This window comes from Tachyglossus aculeatus, chromosome X4 (assembly GCF_015852505.1).
Source record: "Tachyglossus aculeatus isolate mTacAcu1 chromosome X4, mTacAcu1.pri, whole genome shotgun sequence".
Lineage (NCBI taxonomy): Eukaryota > Metazoa > Chordata > Mammalia > Monotremata > Tachyglossidae > Tachyglossus > Tachyglossus aculeatus.
Window position 1 is genome coordinate 45,875,427 of NC_052098.1, and position 3,088 is coordinate 45,878,514.

Here is a 3,088-nt window from a genome sequence, read left to right on the forward strand (position 1 = left end):
TCACAGACTAAGTAGGAGGGAGAACGGGTATTGAATCCCCATTTTGCAGTTGAGGAAACTGAGGCCCAGAGAAGTGAAGTGACTTGCCCAAGGTCACACAGCAGGCGAGTGGCAGAGCCAGGATTAGAACCCAGGTCCTCTAACTCTCGGGTTCGTGCTCGTTCCACTAGGCCATGCTGCTGCTTCTCTTCCCCACCGATGAAAGCGAACAAACCCTTGTGATCATGAGAAGCAGCGTGGCTCAGTGGAAAGAGCCCGGGCTTTGGAGTCAGAGGTCACGGGTTCAAATCCCGGCTCCGCCAACTGTCAGCTGTGTGACTTTGGGCAAGTCACTTCACTTCTCTGGGCCTCAGTTACCTCATCTGTAAAATGGGGGTAAAGACTGTGAGCCCCCCGCGGGACAACCTGATCACCTTGTAATCTCCCCAGCGCTTAGAACAGTGCTTTGGACATAGTAAGCGCTTAACAAATACCATCATTATTATTTTATTATTATTATTATTATCCAGCGGAGGAATTTTTCTGAGATTACATTAAACTTGAAACCACTGCGGAAAGCTCTCATTTTCAATTAATGGCAGGAATCATTGATCCGGAAATTCCCTGGTCTCCATCGGATGCTTTTAGACTGGTGGGAAGTTGGGCAAATTTTCGATGGGTGCTTTCAGGAATTACCAAGAACGGATGAGTTTGGCAGAACGAATCACGAAAAACCACACTGTCACTGAGGTAAAGCCGCGTTTGGTCCACTAGATTGTAAGCTCCTCGTGACGGGGATCATATCTACCATCTGCATCACCTCTGCACTAGAATAGGCCTACCCTTCGTCTTGTCTTAAGCTGTCGAGTCGTTTCCGACCCAGGGCGACTGCATGGACACATCTCTCCCAGAACGCTCCACCTCCATCCGCAATCGTTCCGGTGGTGGATCCAGAGGGTTTTCTTGGTGAAAATGCAGAAGTGGTTTACCGTCGCCTCCTTCCGCACGGGAAACTTGAGTCACCGCCCTCGACTCCCGTGCCGCTGCTGCCCAACGCGGGTGAGTTTTGACGAGTAGCTGATGGCCTTCCGCTCGCTAGCCACTGCCCAAGCTAGGAATGGAATGGGTTAGGCCTCTGCTTGACTCTCCCTCCCGTAGCCGAGACTGGTAGAGGACTGGAAACTCTCCAGGCGCGACCCTGAGAGGGGCAGGTGTACCCTTTAAGTAGTTGTTATTCACCCCACCCACTGCCCCATAGCAGTTATGTACATATCCGTAATTCATTTTAATGCCTGTCTCCCCATCTAGACTGTAAGCTCCTCGTGGGGAAGGAGTGCATCTACCGGCTCTGTTATACTGTACTTTCCCAAGCGCTTAGTTCAGTGATGAACAGGAAACGCTCAGTACCGTTGGTTGATTGATTGGTTCATTCATTCATTCAACTGTATTTATTGTGCGCTTACTGTGAGCACAGCACTGTATTAAGCGCTAGGGAGAGTACAATAGAGAAGCAGCATGGCTCAGTGGAAAGAGCCCGGGCTTTGGAGTCAGAGGTCATGGGTTCAAGTCCCGGCTCTGCCACTTGTCAGCTGGGTGACTTTGGGCATGTCACTTCACTTCTCTGGGCCTCAGTTCCCTCATCTGTCAAATGGGGATTAAGACTGTGAGCCCCCCGTGGGGCAACCTGATCACCTTGTAACCTCCCTAGCGCTTAGAACAGTGCTTGGCACATAGTAAGCGCTTAACAAATACCAACATTATTGTTATTATTACAATACAACAATAAACAGACACGCTCCCTGCCCACAATGAGCTTACAGTCTGGGGGAGAGCGGGAGGACATTAATATAATAAATAAATAAATGGCAGGTACGTACATAGGTGCTGTGGGGCTGGGAGAAGGGAAGAACAAATGCAGCAAGCAAGAAGGGAGTGGGAGAAGGCGGGGGGGCTAGTCTGGGAAGCCCTCCTGGAGGAGATGTGCCTTCAATAAGGCTTTGAATTAGGGGAGAGTATTTGAGGAGGGAAAGCGTCCCAGGCCGGAGGCCAGGACGTGGGAGAGGAGTTGGCGGCGAACACAGTGAGAAGGTTAGCATCAGCTCAAGGACCAGGCTATTACGAAGAAGGAAGCTTTACTCCCAGTATCTTCGTTCAGCGTTGCTACCAGCATGAACAGGTTTGGCATTTGCAAACTTTCAGGGCCTGGAGGTGACACAAATGGGGATGCTGGGATGAATTTCGGATCTCAGACCACCAACGTGGCCTGCGATAGATGCCCAGTTCCCTCCTCTGGTACCTGGGGGGTCTATCCAGCCTGTGGTACCCTGATGAGGCTGTGGACAGGGTGACTCCAGATTTGCTGTTCACCAAATGCCTCAAAGCAGGATCTGGGGGCACCTATGGAAGCTAGAGGGTGGTAGGTTTGACCCACATATTCAATCTGTCACAAATTCCTGTCAGTTCAACCTGAACAACACCCCAAAAATTCTTTCCTGTCCATCCAAACAGCTACCTTGTTAATCCAAGTATTTGCCCTATCTCGGTTTGATTACCGCATCAGCCTCCTCGCTGACCTCCCTGTTTCCCGTCTCTCTCCACTCCAGTCCCTACTTCACTCTGCTGACTGGATCATTTCTCGACAGCATCGCTCAGCCCATTTTTCCCCACTCCCCAAGAACCTCCAGTGGTTGCTCACCCACCTCTGCATCAAGCAGAAACTCCTTACCATCAGCCTCCTTGCTGACCTCCCCGCCTCCCGTCTCTCCCGGCTCCGGTCCATGTCCGACAGATGATCGCCCTCCCCACCTTCAAAGCCTTATTAAATGCACATCTCCTCCGAAAGGCCTTCCCCGACTAAGCCCTCATTTCCTCTTAATAATAATAATGATGGCATTTATTAAGCACTTACAATGTGCAAAGCACCTGTTCTAAGCGCTGGGGAAGTTACAAGGTGATCAGGTTGTCCCACAGAGGGTTCACAGTCTTAATCCCCGTTTTACAGATGAGGTAACTGAGGCTCAGAGAAGTTAAGTGACTTGCCCAAAGTCACACAGCTGACAAGTGGCGGAGCCGGGATTTGAACCCATGGCCTCTGACTCCAAAGCCCGGG

At 50.9% G+C, this 3,088-nt stretch overlaps 1 non-coding gene across 1 annotated transcript; it reads right to left on the minus strand.

The window, feature by feature from the left end:
• Positions 1-1,048: 1,048 nt before the first annotated feature.
• Positions 1,049-1,187, minus strand: LOC119948547. The gene has a single exon (XR_005456937.1). It is a non-coding gene; the product is annotated as a small nucleolar RNA SNORA7 (small nucleolar RNA).
• Between the last annotated feature and the right edge of the window lie 1,901 nt (positions 1,188-3,088).